We start from the raw sequence: 17,905 nt of genomic DNA on the forward strand, positions 1-17,905 counted from the left end.
TTTTTATTATACTTTAAGTTCTAGGGTACATGTGCATAACGTGCAGGTTTGTTACATATGTATACTTGTGCCATGTTGGTGTGCTGCACCCATCAACTCGTCAGCACCCATCAATTCGTCATTTATATCAGGTATAACTCCCCAATGCAATCCCTCCCCTCCTCCCCCCTCCCCATGATAGGCCCCAGTGTGTGATGTTCCCCTTCCCGAGTCCAAGTGATTTCATTGTTCAGTTCCCACCTATGAGTGAGAACATGCGGTGTTTGATTTTCTCTTCTTGTGATAGTTTGCTAAGAATGATGGTTTCCAGCTGCATCCATGTCCCTACAAAGGACGCAAACTCATCCTTTTTTATGGCTGCATAGTATTCCATGGTGTATATGTGCCACATTTTCTTAATCCAGTCTGTCACTGATGGACATTTGGGTTGATTCCAAGTCTTTGCTATTGTGAATAGTGCCGCAATAAACATACATGTGCATGTGTCTTTGTAGTAGAATAATTTATAATCCCTTGGGTATATACCCAGTAGTGGGATGGCTGGGTCATATGGTACATCTAGTTCTAGATCCTTGAGGAATTGCCATACTCTTTTCCATAATGGTTGAACTAGTTTACAATCCCACCAACAGTGTAAAAGTGTTCCTATTTCTCCACATCCTCTCCAACACCTGGTGTTTCCTGAGTTTTTAATGATTGCCATTCTAACTGGTGTGAGATGGTATCTCATTGTGGTTTTGATTTGCATTTCTCTGATGGCCAGTGATGATGAGCATTTTTTCATGTGTCTGTTGGCTGTATGAATGTCTTCTTTTGAGAAATGTCTGTTCATATCTTTTGCCCACTTTTTGATGGGGTTGTTTGTTTTTTTCTTGTATATTTGTTTGAGTTCTTTGTAGATTCTGGATATTAGCCCTTTGTCAGATGAGTAGATTGCAAAAATTTTCTCCCATTCTGTAGGTTGCCTGTTCACTCTGATGGTAGTTTCTTTTGCTGTGCAGAAGCTCTTTAGTTTAATGAGATCCCATTTGTCAATTTTGGCTTTTGCTGCCGTTGCTTTTGGTGTTTTAGACATGAAGTCCTTGCCCATGCCTATGTCCTGAATGGTACTACCTAGATTTTCTTCTAGGGTTTTTATGGTATTAGGTCTTCTTTTGACTCAATTTTGTAGCCATGTTCTCTGCTGTGATATTCAGGTTTTTTTTTTTTTCCACTCTATTTTTAAACGTTGTAGCTTCAAGGTCTCAGCATAGCCTTAGTCTATCAGCACGGAGAAGTTCTGGCGTGGAGGTTGTCCCTCACCGAACACAGTGATTTGTTAAGGCTCATTCTGGGGCATGTAAATTCCTAGGTACTTCCCATTCTTTGTATTGGCAGGCAAAGGAGGCTTCTAAAGTCTGAGGACACTCCTGCAGAGGAAATGGTATAGATGCTGGCAATTCAAGGGGAAGTTCAGTGAAGGAGGCCTGGGGTGATCGACATCCCCCTAAGTAGCCATGGAGCTAAAATGTAGCAAAGCCGAGATTTCAGCCAAGCTCTCTCTGTCTCCAAAGCTCAGGAATTTTAACTACCATCCTGAATGTGAGCCAAAAGTGGTCTGGCACACAGACAATCAGGGTAATGGAGGGTCTGTGTATTGTGTCCATGAGGTGCTGCTGACAAACGTTAATGATAAGCATCCTAGAGTAGGGAAAGCTAGAGACAGAAATAAAGTAGCCATGAATTATTTTGAGGGCTGTCAAGACCTTAGAAGCAGGAGTTGTTCTGAACTAGGTTGTTCCCAAGTGCAGGTTCTCACTCATAGGTGGGAGTTCAACAATGAGAACACATGGACACATGGAGGGGAATGTTATGCAACAGGGCCTGTTGAGGGGTGGTGGACGAGGGGAGGGATAGCATTAGGAGAAATACCTGATGTAGATGATGGGTTGATGGGTGCAGCAAACCACCATGGCAGCTGTATACCTATGTAAAAAACCTGCACATTCTGCACATGTATCCCAAAACTTAAAGTATAGTGATAAAAAAAAACCTTTAAAAAAAGGATACAGGGAAATAAAATGAAGCTTGATAAAAGCAAGTGTTTTAGGGCAGTAAGACTTTTTCAGTTATTGAATCAACAGTTTCTAAAAAAAAAAAAAAAAAATGGCCATACTTCACATTTTCAGTCTAGAATATCATCTGTCAACAATGTCCATTACATGGGAATTGAACTATGAGACAGAATTCTAAAGTCCTCTGATTTTCTAAAATGAGGACTAGTTTAGAGGAGCCATTTGACTTGTTGCCTTGGCATTTCTAGACATAAATGTTATGGTATATTACAACTATATCCCATTATTTTAATGCAGAAATCAAATGTACTAACTTCTAGTTGAAATGTAAAACTTAAAAACAGTCAATTGTACTGTTTACTCCCCATCACCTTTACCATCACATCTGTTGCTTTGTAATAAGCAAATAAGCCAAGAGTCAGGACTGCTGCATTAGGGAACTGGGTATCTGCAAATGCCCTATAAATTGTGTAGAATAAATTTGGACAAAATTAAAGCTACAGCATTTACAAATAGAGTTAAAAAAGGCCGGGCGCGGTGGCTCAAGCCTGTAATCCCAGCACTTTGGGAGGCCAAGACAGGCGGATCACGAGGTCAGGAGATCGAGACCATCCTGGCTAACATGGTGAAACCCCGTCTCTACTAAAAATACAAAAAAAACTAGCCAGGCGCAGTGGCAGCGCCTGCAGTCCCAGCTACTCGGGAGGCTGAGGCAGGAGAATGGCATGAACCCGGGAGGCGGAGCTTGCAGTGAGCCTAGATCTGGCTACTGCACTCCAGCCTGGGCAACAGAGCAAGACTCCGTCTCAAAAAAAAAAAAAGTAGAGTTAAAAAAACTGACTATCACAGCATATAACAGGGCTACAAAACTGAGTCAAAACAACCCAAAATAAATAATCTGATACAGACAAGTTTAATAATTAATTATTCTTAAGAAGAAACTATTTTAGAGGCTATCCGCAAGTATGTTTACTTATGCTTTTACGTTTTTCAAAGGCTAACACTGAAGGTCTTAAATTATTCAAATTCTATGTATTTACTTTAAAAACATTAAAAATCTTGAGAAAGAGTTCTTTGTTCCAAAATAGTGTTAATCTAAATAGTCAATTAACAGGTACATTGAGGGTAGTTAACCAACTCATGGAATGAGTTCTTATTTTTTAGTGACACTTCAGGATAGACAAGGAAAGCACAGAGTTGATTTTTTACAGAGTTCAACAGAGTCTGAAGTTTAAAAGCTTCTATGATGTCCTTAATGAAAAAATAGCTGTCAATATTTTCTTGGCGATGGATCTGATTCTGGTTGGAGGCATTTATTTTCTCAATCTCTCTGCCATTCACTCTCTGTTTCTCTCTTGTTCTCTACGCTTCTTTCTCTCTTATCTTGCATTCTAGATTACTTAAAGAAGAGAAATCGTCCTGTGAAAAGATATCAGATTTTCTCTTCCCTGGCCAAAAACAAGGGTTCACAGTCAGATTAGGCAGTTAATATGAATAGAAATTCCCAAGAAGGTTTTTTTTTTTTTTTTTTTTTCCTTCTCTAATAGAAATATGACACCTGTCAGCAAGTTCCCATTTAATAAATGCCAGCCTGGCTCACTGTAATATTCTTCTAGTTCCCATTGACAGGTAAGATTTTCTACATTTTGTTAAGTCATAGATTTACAATCAATTATCCTGGTTTGAATGTCCAGTGGAGACCCATTTCTCTGTGTAAAGATGCTGCTGTTGCTTGATGTTGCCATAGAATCTTTTGTCGTGCATTGATGCATTATTGTGTCACCCTGCCTTCTTTCATTGCTCTGATGGAAAGACAATAGACTTGCCTTTTACCTCCTCTTACCTATGAAGGTGGAAGGGGGTGAGCCATTACTACATTTCATATATCACTGCACCATTCTACTAGCACAATTAAACTAGATTTGAGAAACAATAAGAACAATAGTTTTCTTCCAGACACTCTAATAGCAGCATTTTGCTAATTGGCTCCTAGAATGTTCTTAACTTTATCCTAGCATATCAACCCTTAGGAAAGGAACTAATCATGTTTTCATACTGCTTGCTTTACAGTGATGTGTACACATCATTGCTGATATTCCTATTGTGGTCTGCAGACGGTGCTGGCTCTGTTTTCCATTTTGTTTCCCATTGACTCATGAGCCACTGCCTTGAATTGGTGTGACTTCTCCGTTCTCATCCTTTATCATTTGAGACTTTCTCAGTTCATCTTTTCTTTCAGATCTTACCTATTTCTCTGGATCTCTTTCTCAAGCTCCCTCCTCCACCTTGTCTATCTTGTTCAGTTTCACTTCCTTTCCTTTCCTTCTGCCAGTCTTACTTCAACCTCAATAACTTTAACTCACCTTTTGTGAATACACTGTTTTTTCTTTGGGTTTTCAAATTTTTTTTCTCTGTAAGTTTATTCAATGAAAAATAATCCTCTCCAATTTTACTGAGGTGGTTGACCACGTCCACGTCCAAATCCACCTCTAAACTGGAATTCGGTTGCCGACCCAGCCCCAGCCTCAGCTTTCTTCTAGGCACCAGGGGGCACAGCACTCCGCCTGTAGGTATCTCTGTCGGCGTACCCTCTTGTGAGTCTTGCCGGTCGCTTTCCCTCCAGACCTTTAGGCCGAGGTCTGCCAGTCTCTGGACGGCTGCGCACAATCTCTGGGGGCAGGTGAAGGTAATCACGGAGATACTGGATACCCTCACTGGTGAGGTCACAGTAGAAATGTCTCCAGGCAAACTGTTCCTTCACGTAGCCTCGGGACTTCAGAGGCTGGATGGCCTTCATGAGTGAACGTTGGGCACATTCTTATCTGCCGGCTCCAGCTACTTAGGCACGTGGACAGCCTTCTTGGCCACCGTGACTCCCTCCTTAAAAAAGAGTTCATAAGTGGCAATCTGGTTTTTCTTAGGCATCAACATCTCGGTGGCTGTAGGGTCTGGGGCCGGGGCTGGAAATAACTTTTTTTAAATAAGTGTTTATTATTTCAATGTTTCAACCATACAGCAAGTACATTAAGTGATATAACACTCTTGTGCATAACTACCTTAATATTATGAAATATTTTTTTCTGGAAAACTTTGAAAGAATCAATTAAACATTACATATACATTTGCGAGTCTGTATTTTCTTCAATTTTATCCATTCCCTTTCTTCTATTCATGGAAGTAAGCACTATTATTAAATCAGGACTTATTCTCTCATTAGCATTTGCTATATATTTATGCATATGTAAATTTTATGGTGCTTTTTGCAATTTTAAACTGTATATAAAGTGTGTTATATCTAACTTTTTCCACTCCACATTATGTTTTTAGATTTATTCATGTTGACAGATATAGCAGTAATTCATTTGTTTTGACTGCTGAGAAATATTCCCTGGTGTGAATATATCATGATGTATTTATATGTTTTCAAGTTAATAAAACTTTAAGTTATGTCGAATTTGTTGCTTTTATTGACAAGGCTGTAAAGAACTTTCTTGTATATGTCTTTTTATGTACATGTAGATTTCCCCAAGGCTTGGGATGTGACTATCTTCATATATACCAGTGTCATTTTGCTCTCTTCTGTGGCTTCACTGACTTACGCTTCTACTCTTGAAGTGCAGTGGGGAACAGAGCCCAGCGTGTGAGCACTTTGTCCTTTATGAGTTACTCCTATAATGTACATAAACCAAGGAGGTAACATGGAAGGATGGACTTCAAAAAGCAAGACAAATGGCTGAAGTTTTGCTGTGGATAATTGTGTGAGTAGTGTAACTAAATGTATGGCCTAATTGTAAAGACAACTTTGAACACCAATATTGGTAGGCATAAAATACAGTAGAGACCATACAACTGATCACAATTCAGCTTCATGTTGGTCTTTGAGAGGTATACTATCCTCTTCCTAAAAGTATTTCTCCCTTTTACAGACAGGCCTATGGCATATTTGCTTTTGCACCTTTTAACATCTTTCTACATCAATAGAGACCTTGCCTAATTCCTTACACTAAGGCCCTAATTTAATAAGCTCTGTCCAGACTTTTGGATTATAGGGCTTCATATTATCTGGTTAGAAACAACAGTAGTTTTTCCATTCAAAAGATATGGAGTGCCTGATAAGTGCTACTTTTCTAGGCCCTAAAGATTTGTCAGTGAACAAAACAGAAAGCCTCCGAGCACACACAGAGCTTACAATTTAGTGGGGAGAAAAAAAACAAAAGAGGGGAACACAATAATTTCAGGTAACGTGAAAGTGTGAAGCATACCAAGGAAATACAACTGATCTGAGAATGTCTGGGACTGGTTTATGAACACCTTCCATAAGCCAATGACATGGCATTAATTTACCAATCTTGTACACAATGCAAGGTGCTAGAAATAGAGTCTTTATCTTTTGAACTTCATTTGAGATGATAACAGTGTTACTCATATGAGGGATTTTGATGTCATCAGATGATCATATGATGTAATTGTCACTGCAGTAGTTAAATATTTATTTAAGTAAAATACAAACAATCTAGAAGTTGCAAAAAAGAAATTGTAAAAGCTTCAACACAAGAGAGTTCACACATCACACAAGAAAAGTAACCAGGACACAAGGTAGGCTATGTTGGCTAACAAATGAGAAGTGCACCCTTGAGAACTAAAGGATCCTAGAAGAAAACATGTCACTTCGAGGTTGTCGAGAAAGAATTCCAGAAGAAGCTATGATTTAGGCTTGAAGAATGATTGTTACTTGATATTGAGATTATAAACCTGGATGGGTGTGGCATTATACTTCTCTATAAAATTAATTCATTCACTCTGACAGCTTTTCTCTTCTTGCCCCAGATTCCATTCTGACTTAACTGAACTTCCAGTTAGCATCTGCTTATTAGGCCTGATCTCTTGCCTGGAATGGTCTTCAATTGTTCCTCCTTGTCTCTTCCTGGCCTTGTGTTTTTTTTACTTCTATTATGGTGGGCGGATCTGGAATTCCTCTGTGCCCCAAATCACCTGCATGCTGCCAGGTGTGTCCTAAAATGGCTTTTCTCTTCCCTTCTGTTACTTGGCACAGCCACAATCAATGTGTAGAAAAAGACTCACACAAAGAAAAACAAAATCATAGTGATTTTCTCTGGCTTTAGAAACAATTCTCTTGGTAGCAATCTTCCTTTAGAGTTCTGTTTTCTATTCTTAATAGTGACCTTGACACATTTCTTTCCATTTCATTGTTTGTTTGTTTGTTTAAAGAATGCAGGAATCTGTTGTTAAAAGCCCCCCATCCCATGCCTAAGTAATAAGTAATCTCAATATTATATTCCATTTCATATAATAAAATTTGACTTCCAAAAAAAAAAAAAAGAATGCAGGAACAAAACAAAGGAATCAACACATTTTATCGCATTGACAATTAAAAAACACAGGTTCAAAGGAAAGGTTAGTTTGGAAGACAGTTTGAGAAAAAATTAAAAAAAAAAAAAAGAATGGATATGTTAGGAATTCCATAAAAAGGAAAAACAACCAAAGGAAACTATGACACTAGAATACATATAATTCTATGTATTCCAGCAACTGGAAAACATAGACCCTAATTTAGTAGCATTTAGAATTTTTCTAAAAATAACTCAGAACACCTTTCAGTACCAGATTATGTTTCAGAAACTTAATTTTAAAAAAATACTGTTTTTATTTACTGAACCTATTTGTGACCTTTGAGCAACACAATAATCATTGCAAAACAGAGTATGAACTGAATTTCCACCTTTGAACTTCTGACTTGTGGTCTAGAATACAGACAGACATTCAGACAAACCATCACTGGAATATGATCCTTAACTGAGGCAGCTCAACTAAGGATCATAGGGGGCAGCTGGGAGGGAGTACAGTAAAATAGAACCTGCATATATTCTCTCTGGGGAATAACACCCTATTCCTAGGGTTGCTTCAGAAATTTTTGGCATATTTTCGCTTTTACATTACAATTAAAATTTTAAAGCTAGAGTTACTAACTCTGAAACTTTTCAATATTCCTTCTTTAGAAAATGCAATCCAGTTTTCTTCTTCACTCCTCTTGCTTCATCTGCTCATTTTTTCTAACTGCCTTCCACCCAATTCTGATTTCTCATCATGTACTCAAATCTCTCACTCCTTCTTCCAGGCTTTATGTTCTAGGCTGAGAGACAGGGTGTAAACCATGTTTTCTATTTTACTGTATTCTCTATCCAGTGATATCATTTATTTAGCTCTGTGTCCCCACCCAAATCTCACCTTGGATTGTAATTCCTATAATCCCCATGTGTCAAGAGTGGGACCAGGTGAAGGTAATTGAATCATGGCGGCAGTTTTCTCCATGCTGTTCTCATGATAATGAGTGAGTCTCACGAGATCTGATGGTTTCATGAGTGTCTGGCATTTCCCCTGCTTGCACTCATTCTCTCTCCAGCCGCCCTGTGAACAGGTGCCTTCCACCATGATTGTAAGTTTCCTGAGGCTTCCCCAGCCATGCAGAACTGTGAGTCAATTAAATCTCTTTTCTTTATAAATCACCCAGTCACAGGTAGTTCTTCATACCAGCATGAGAACAGACTAATACGCACAGCTGTAGTGCCTAGTGCAGGGCTCTGCTAAAAGAAGGCCTGTTGACAAAATGCCCAAAGTTTCTAAAACCACCATAGTGACAAGATGTTATTGTGATGCTATCTTCTTATGGATTTCAGAAAGAAATCACGGGAACTGATTAAACAGCGACTGTATTTTCACTGCGGAATCACCTCCGTGAGAATCAGTGGGAAGTAAATTACAGGAAAGAAACCTGCAGAGAAAGTTATTCTTGATTAGACATCACTTTCACTGACCGCTCCAAGGGAAGCCCGGTGCTCAGCAGTAGCACATTTTGACACAGAGCACAGGAACTGTATGAGTTAGGGCTGAAGGAAAAATAACTGGTTACAGGAATTGCTTTGGGATTCTATTTTAGCATGAGCAGAAAGCCTAAGAATTCATTCGCAGGTTGGTATTTTAGAAGGGAAATACAAACTTGTCATATAAGATAATACTGCTTTCCAAACAGAAGCCTCCTGTCAATGTATTGATATCTTTTTTTGGAAACATATCATTTACTTTCTAATTGTTTTAAGTACAAAATTCCTACATAAATGATTCATTATTGCTGTAAGATACAGACAATACACAAATGTACAACCTAAAATGCTGTATTTCCCTTCTGTTCTTCCCCTCGAAGGCAACCCCCATTAATTAACATATACTATTCTTGTCTTTCATTTCTCCGTATATGCCTTATACAATCAATTTAAAAAATATAAAGAGACTAGATACAAAATTTGTATTACTCTATACTGGGAGATAAGTATTGTTCCTATTTTGTAGAAAAAGAAAGCCTTTGACTGTAGTTGATCATCTCAAGCCACTGAGCACAGAAAAGTGAAAAAAGCTGAGATTCAAAATTCCTTATGTCACATTCAAGGCTCCTCTGTAGATTCTCTCTTCTTTAAATGTTACTGCCCATTACAGGACAGGCCCATTTTAAAATGTTGATCCACACCAGAAAGGCTATTTACATAAAGAGGGCAATAGAGTCTCTATTGGCATAAAATAACAATTTAGTACCTTATAAGGACATATGTATATAAAATCAATAGTATATTCTACACCAGTGGTTCTCAGTATATAGTTCCTTGACAATTAGCATCAACATCCCCAGAAACTTGTTAGAAAAGTAAATTCACGAGTCTCACCCAAGACCTACTGAATCAGGATATCTGGGGTTAGGGAGCAGCAATCTGGCTTTAATAAACCCACTGGGTTATTTGGATGTGCATTAAAACTTGCGAACCACAGTTTTATCCAGCAAACTGGAAAAAGATAAAAAAGTTGCTATTTAAATCTAAAGAACTACCTATTTGAACCTTTGTGCTGAAATATCTTCCTATTGAGGTCAAAAGATATACCCCCTAGAGAGATCAAAAGACAGCTTTCTCACTTGAAATACTAGCATCTGCTCTTCGTCTGGTCCAGTCCTGGCTTATTGCTTCCAGGTATAGTAGTAGAATTTCATTTCCCTTAAAGTATTCTTTATATTTCTTGCTATTGTGAAAATTACTTTATAAAATTATTCTCAATATATTTCTCTATGATTTCTCATTTCCCACATAAGAACATGAAATAATTTTATACTTTTTACTGAATAATTTAACTCTGGAAGCTAAAAATAAAATAGATAACAAACAAATGAATTCAAAATAAAAATAAAATTTCCAAAATCCTAAATGCAAATAATGCCAAGCAAGATGGTTACCTTTTGGTGACTAACTGATAAAAACCTACTTCAGGTGAATGGAGGAGGAGCATGAATAACTAGAGGGAGAACACAGACTATTGTTCAAAAACTTTTCTCACAACATGTCATGACTTGAACCAGCCTTGAACTTGGTTGCTACTCTCTTCACCACTGTGACAGAGACCTGAGATTTTACTCACAACATCATTTTTTGGCTCAGCATCTATTTAAGGGATCTCAGAGATGTGGGGGGCCTCCTGGATACTCTATCATCAACCTGATGTGAAAAATGATATGAGGGAGAGAGTCCATTAATAGCTGTTTCTGTTAAGTTAGAGGAATTTTGACTTGTTGAATGTGAATATTGTCATCCCCCCAAAAATTAGTTGTTGAGCAATGAATGATCAAATCTACAAGAAACTCAGATAATGAATACCATATATCTTTCTTCTATGGGAATAAACAAGTCAAATATATGTGGTCTGATAAACTTTGATATGCTTTCTTTCCAGGTGAATAAAATCCAAGGTAATATTGATTGTTTGCTTTTCCTTCACAGGGAGCAGTATTTCACTGAGGAAGCTGGTGACATAGAGCTATCCGAATGAAATTATAACAGTAGAAAATCTGTACCATACAGCATAACATAATATAATCATATTGCTGCTTGGAAAAAGATTAATCATTAATCACAGTACAATTTTTAATTAAAAAGAAGGTGGGAACTAGATGAAAAAAATTAGGGATGTTCAGTAAGCTAGTGATCAAAGCCAAACACTAAATTAAAATGTTTTGTATGAAAGTACGAATCTGCTTATGCAGATTATCCCACTGAATTATTCCACCATCTGCAGAATTCATGCCTTTTTGCTTGACTCATTTGTTACAAGTAGCTTATCAACAATAGCACCCAATATTAACATAACTGCGTGATTCTTGCATGATGATAGAATGAGACAATTGGAAAGTCCTACCCTTTTGGAAAAGTTAAACCAGCACTAGGTTTTCATGCCATGCATTACAGTATCAGTGATACTGTTTCTTTTAAGAAATTCAGCAATATCGCTCACCCCTAAACAAACAGCAAATGTTGATGGTATCATAGAGAATGTTGAAACATTTGAGGATGCTCAGCTTCGTTGATATAGTCATAATTTCAATGCAGAATATGCAGAAAGTTGGAAGCCTGTTGAATGAGAAATCTGTACTGCTGGTGGTGGTCACATGTACTAATACTAAGAAAATTTTAGAAATCACATTTTTATTTAAAATATATTGTAAAACATAATTACAAAGGATAGATATTCACAATATGATGCCTGAATTGTGCATCATATGCACATATTAAAATGGTATAATGGTATAATATATGCATGAATTATACAAGATGTACATGTATCAAATTATATATATAAAATATATATCAAATTATATTTATAATGATATAATATGTGCATGTATCAAATTATTGTGATAACAGACTTACTACTTCTTTAGCTTTTATTTATATGATAATTATTCAGAAAATATTTGGGTAAGTTTTTATAGATGGAATATATATTGTTGATCTCTGTGAGTTATGTTTCTCTAGTTTGGGGAAATAATTTGAGTAGATAAATGTGATTAGGAAGATTTTTGTCTACATATCTATCTCTCTCTTCACCTATTCAGCTTTCCAGCTATCTAACATTTACCTGTATATGTATATTTGAGATATTAATAGTGAAAGTCCCTTTGTAAGATTCCAGATTTCCTTCTAAAAGTGCAGAATCTATAAGAGGTCATACTTTAATAAAAATTACCTTTGGTGAAGTCAAAACTTAAATCTATATTGCAGACTTTGGATAGCCAGAATTCTATATGAAGCCATAGAAAACTAGAAGGCACATGCAGAAAAAATACAGAAAAAAATTTGCAGTATGTTAATAATGAAATTACTCTAACCTTGCATTTTTTTTCAGGTCCCGAATAAAGCAAGTGTTTGAGAATACTAAAATTTCTACCACATGCTGCCTTAAGCATGACCCTTATTGAGAAATGGTGATATCTCTTCTAGATCAACAGGATTGATGGTGAACTGTAATTTCTAAAAGGCCAAGTTGCATTGTGAAATTGTTAAATGTTGCAAATAAGGATATTAGAGAAGCTATTTGATCACAGTAGAATGGAGATTTCTGTTAACATTCAATGGAAGGTTCACATTAGAGGTTATCTCAGAGAGTTCAAGGTACTATTCTTTTAGAAACTCACTATGACCCTCTACTGTAATTAGTGAGTCCAAGATACCTGAGGGAAATCTAAATTTGTGATAGTTCTGGTAGGCCTTTGTAGTCAAAAGTGGGGAGAAGTTGAAAGTTTGGATGAGACTGATGTCTACTGTTATTGACATATTTTGTCCATTAATAGTAACAAAACAGATATTTTGTTCATTAATAGTAACAGATGGAGAAAATGTCACAGAATGAAGACCTGTAGAACAGTTTTAAAGCATAGACATAAAATTGTATTCTATACAGCTCAATTTAGAAGAGTTCATTATATCAGAAGAAAACCAAACAATAAAAATTAAATAGAATGAGGAAGAAAAGGCAGGAAAACAACACATTAAGAATATCTGAACATGAATATCTCCAGGGATCCAATGATACAGGGATCAAATAAAATTATTTTTTAAAATTCGAGTTTAAAATTATACAGTTAACTTTCTTATTTAAAAATTTCCAAATATTTGATTGTTAATTCCCATTTAGTGTCTCTTTGATTCCTGTACTCTTCAGAAGAATGGTAGAGAAGAGTATATCCTGTTTAATGATAGGCTAGAAAATTTGGATAAGTAGGATGACCTGGGCTTCAGTTCATATATGGTCATTTCAGACATAGTACCACACAGAAAAAGACATTTATATGCAGACTATGCCAGCAATCCTATTCTTGGATGCAAAGGATTATAAGCCTAGCACAAAGTAAATAGTCAGTATTTGCTTACATTTACAAAAGACTACACAAAAGGTTGTGGACAATATGGACAAAGAGCAAAATAAACTCCCCAATCAAGACAAAAGGGTTCTGTATGTCAAATGATAAAGGAGATTTTGGAACTCTGTACTTGAATTCTTCTAGAATCAAGAACCACAGTGTATTTGTGCACATACTGCCAATGCATACATTCAGGGACCCTAACATGAAACTCTTTAGGTGACCTATACACAGAAAATAAAATGCACTTGATTTGAAAACAGACTCTTCCAAATCTTTCAATGTGCAAAGCCAATTTTTATTAATAGAGCATAGACAAGATAACTTTTTTCCTTCTCTGATTCGGATTGTAGAACATTTAGATTATAAAACACTAATATTTAAGTAGTGCTATTTTCAGTTGTGATCATGAATTAATAGTGTTTTTATCTTCTTATTTTCTCTACTTATCAAATGGCAGTTTTAATGCTTAATGTTTGAATATGCAGAAGATCTTAAGAACCAATTATAAGACCAATACTTAAGTCTAGGTGAGAAAATCTACGATTTTCATAACTCAGTGTCTTCAACAGGTTGTAGGGATGCTATTTTAGTAGTTTAACAGCTTGGAGGTATGGTTTGCTGAGAATATGATTTTGATGAGTTTTAAGTTTAACAAAACTCTATAGTGAACTTCACCATATGATAAATTGCACGTTAATGTTTACATGAAACTTAACACTTCAGAATATTATTCTTTTTTTTAAATTATACTTTAAGTTCTAGGGTACATGTGCACAACGTGCAGGTTTGTTACATATGTATACATGTGCCATGTTGGTGTGCTGCACCCATTAACTCGTCGTTTACATTAGGTGTATGTCCTAATGCTATCCCTCCCCTCCCTTCCCAAAATAGGACCCGGTGTGTGATGATCCCCTTCCTGTGTCCAAGTGATCTCATTGTTCAATTCCCACCTATGAGTGAGAACATGTGGTATTTGATTTTCTGTTCTTGCGATAGTTTGCTGAGAATGATGGTTTCCAGCTACATCCATGCCACTACAAAGGACCTGAACTCATCATTTTTTATGGCTGCATAGTATTCCAAGGTGTATATGTGCCACATTTTCTTAATCCAGTCTGTCACTGATTGACATTTGGGTTGATTCCAAGTCTTTGCTATTGTGAATAGTACCGCAGTGAACATACATGTGCACGTATCTTTATAGCAGCATGACTTATAATCCTTTGGGTATATCCCCAGTAATGGGATGGCTGGGTCATATGGTACTTCTAGTCCTAGATCCTTGAGGAATCGCCACACTGTTTTCCACAATGGTTGAACTAGTTTACAGTCCCACCAACAGTGTAAAATTGTTCCTATTTCTCCATATGGTTTCCAGCACCTATTGTTTCCTGATTTTTTAGTGATTGCCATTCTAACTGGTGTGAGATGGAATCTCATTGTGGTTTTGATTTGCATTTCTCTGATGGCGAGTGATGATGAGCATTTTATCATGTGTCTGTTGGCTGTATGAATGTCTTCTTTTGAGAAGTGTCTGTTCATATTCTTTGCCCACTTTTTGATGGGGTCGCTTTTTCTTGTAAATTTGATTGAGTTCTTTATAGGTTCTGGATATTAGCCCTTTGTCAGATGAGCGGATTGCAAAAATTTTATTAATTAATTAAATCAATTTATTAATTATTTATAAATCATTAAATTATTATTAATTAAATTGTTAATTATTTATACTTCATTAAATTATTATTAATTTAGTATTTATAATTTATTATAATTTATAAATTATTAAGTTATTTAATTAATAAAAAATTTATTATTTATTAGGGATTATTCTATCTGTAATAAAATAATACATTAAATCTCTCAGGTCAGTATCACTGTTATCACCTGTGAGATATATTTGCTGTTTTAGGCAACTGATGCACGGAGTAAATAGTAGTAATATACTATGTAACCAAAAGAGTTAACAGTCTTCCCGGTGAGCCAATCATAAACATCCCCAAACTGAAATGGTTAACTAATAATAAAATAGAACAATTATAACAAGATACTGTAATAAAAATATGGGAATGTGATCTCTCTGTCTCAAAATATCCTATTGTACTATACTGTACTATAGTATAACAATCTATTTTCTGACTGCTGTTGACCATGGGTAACTGAAACTGCAGAAAATAAAACAGCTCATAAAGGAGGACTATACAGATGATATTTTTTAATTAACAAGAAAACAAACTTCTTGACAGATCATCAATTACACAAGAAAATGGTGAAAAAGTGTATAAGAACAAAATTAACATAGAAAAGCAAATTAACTATAAATGGATTACTGGAAACGCCTCAATAATCTGACCAAGGCAAACACATGAAACGTTTTGTAATTTCCCAATTGGAGCAGGATTTTTATGTTCCTAATTAAAGTAAAACTTCCAAAAGTAAATAGTATAAGTTAAACTATTTACTGAATGTGTTTAACAGCATGTAGGGGCAACATCAAACGTCAAAGTGGGCATAGATACTTTCTATCCCTATTTGTGTACTAGAATTCCACACCCTTCTAAGGCGGAGGTTGTAGTGAGCTGAGATCACATGCACTCCAGCCTGGGTGACAGCAAGACTCCATCTCGAAAAAAGAAAGAATAAATAAATAAAAGAATTCCACACCCTTCTAGTACCGTCACATAGTGTGACTGTAGTTTTCCTAGGAATGTGAAGGTTAGTTTAGGAAGATAATTTAGGTAAGAAAGGACTATAGCTTTCTTGAATTTCAGGATCATTTCTTATTTCATATTCATACCTAAAATTCTTAGTTAGCTGTATGAGATTGACATTTTATGTACACTTTATTCATTCATTCAACAAATATTCGTTGTGAGTATATGAAGTATCTCAGAAACTGGTACTCAGAACCAGAGCACATCAGTGAAGAAAATAAGCAAAAATCTCTACTTGCTTTATGGATGTTTTATTTTTATATTAATAAATACTATACTTAATATATTTTGATGAATGTTTGTTCAATGAATGACCAAAGAATAGCTATTTGGGAAAACCAGGAAAGACTATTTTGAAATTCTGTAATTATGATAATTTGCCATTGTCATTGCAAGGAAATTATGGAGTGTCAGCAGAGCATACAAATTAGTTGAATAATACTTTTAAGAAATGTAGTTACCTAGCTATTTGAATTTAGGTTAAAATGCATATTTCAAAAGGCATCCAGACTGGAAAGGAAGAAGTAAAATGATCTCTGTTTGCAGATGACATTATTTTATATGTAAAAAAAGTTTATGACCCCATAAAAAAACCCACTAGACTGAAAAAAAAATTAGTAAATTTGCAGGAAACAAAATCAACATACAAAAATCAGTTGTGTTTCCATATACTAGCATTGAAATAGCTACAACAGAATTAAGAAAGAGATCCTATTTACAATAGCATCAAAAAAATTAAAAACAGAAATAAGCTTAATCCAGGAAGTAAAAGATATATACACTGAAAACTACAAATTATTGATGAAAGAGATTAAAGGAGACACAATAAATTGAAAATGCTGTATTCGTGGCTCAGAAGTTTTAATATTGTTAAAATGACCATACTACCAAAAGTGACCTACATTTTAATTCAATCTCTATAAAAATCCAAATGGTATTATTTATAGAACTTGAAAAGTAATGCTAAAATTTGTATGGGACCACAGAAGACCCAGAAGGGCCAAAGGAGTTTTGAGAAAAAAGAAAAACCTGAAGACATCAACCTTCCAGTTTTCAAAATGTATTACAAAGCTACAGTAATCAAAATAGTATGGTACTGTCATAAAAACAGACATGTAGACCAATGGGACAGAACAGAAAAGCCAGAAATAAACTTAGCATATATTGATTTTTGACAAGGTGACAAAAATACATATTGAGGAGAGAACAAACTTGATGACATTGGGCTTGGTAGTGATTTCTTGGATGTGACACCAAAAACAAGCAACAAAAGAAAAATGAGACAAAAGAAAAATTAGACAAGTAGACTTGCATCAAACTAAATAATTTCTACATAGCAAAGGAAACAATAGAATAAAAAGACAACTTTAGAAGTGGGAGACAATCTTTGCTTACCGTATATCTAATAAGGGATTAATCTCGAAAACATATAAGGAAGTCCTACACCTTAATAGCAAAGACCCTAATAATATGATTAAAAATATGTTTTCTTTAAAAAAGACATACAAATTGTTAACTAATATAGATGGATGGATAGATAGATAGATAGATAGATAGATAGATAGATAGATAGATAGATAGAAAGAATACTCAAAGGTAGATAGATAGGTAGATAGATAATAGATAAAGAGATAGATAAATACTCAAGATCACTAGTTCAGGGAAATGCAAATCAAAACCACAATGAAATGTTATCTGTTAGGACGCCCATAATGAAACAAAAAAAAGATAAGTCTTTTTGAGGATGTGGACAAATTGAAACCCTTGTATGCTGTAGGTGAGAAAGTAAAATGATGCAACCATTATAGAAAACAGTATGAAGACTCTTAAAAACTTTTAAAATAGAACTACCATATCATTAAGCAATCCCACTTCCGTGATAT

General features: G+C 35.5%; 1 pseudogene; it reads right to left on the minus strand.

Moving 5' to 3' along the window:
• Positions 1–4,503: 4,503 nt before the first annotated feature.
• LOC111541572 lies at positions 4,504–4,985 on the minus strand (annotated as a pseudogene).
• Between the last annotated feature and the right edge of the window lie 12,920 nt (positions 4,986–17,905).

The sequence above is a fragment of the Piliocolobus tephrosceles genome, chromosome 4 (assembly GCF_002776525.5).
Source record: "Piliocolobus tephrosceles isolate RC106 chromosome 4, ASM277652v3, whole genome shotgun sequence".
NCBI classification, from domain to species: domain Eukaryota; kingdom Metazoa; phylum Chordata; class Mammalia; order Primates; family Cercopithecidae; genus Piliocolobus; species Piliocolobus tephrosceles.